Consider the following 475-nt stretch of genomic DNA (forward strand, 5'->3'; position numbering starts at 1 on the left):
CCCACTAGAAGAAGGTAAAAGGTCAAATTCATCACTTCTTAAATAAAACGAAAAAACAGATAGAAGAAATGCAAAGTTGCAGGATAAACCCCTACCCCCACGTGCTCTATAAACAGCAGCTAATGAGAGGAATACAGATTCTGAAGCAAGAGCCAGCCACCTCAGCAGTTATCTCCTTGGAGGGCCACAGGCCCTCTGTGAGCTTCAACCGCACAGCAGTGAGGGTTCCCACATGCTGTGCAGTCAGCCCCTCAGCTGAGGACTGGGTGATGAGGGGAGCTCAGTGGCCAGCAGAACGGCAGCCATTCCTGAGGTGGCTGTGGGTGACAGCGGTAAGAAGACGGGACTCTTCTCAGCCACAAAGTGTACCTGTTGCCCTACAAACAAACTGGGGATAGCAGATAGAACACTTTAAAGTTAAATAAAAAACAACCAGGATCATTCTAATTCTAAACTATTGAAAACAAACAAACAA

The 475-nt window shown here is 46.7% G+C and overlaps 1 protein-coding gene across 1 annotated transcript in view; it reads right to left on the reverse strand.

The window, feature by feature from the left end:
• The window catches only part of Gtf2i (general transcription factor IIi), a 61,336-nt gene that overhangs the window by 35,166 nt on the left and 25,695 nt on the right, over positions 1-475 (reverse strand). The window lies entirely within an intron of this gene.

This window comes from Mastomys coucha, unplaced genomic scaffold (assembly GCF_008632895.1).
Source record: "Mastomys coucha isolate ucsf_1 unplaced genomic scaffold, UCSF_Mcou_1 pScaffold22, whole genome shotgun sequence".
Classification (NCBI taxonomy): Eukaryota; Metazoa; Chordata; class Mammalia; order Rodentia; family Muridae; genus Mastomys; species Mastomys coucha.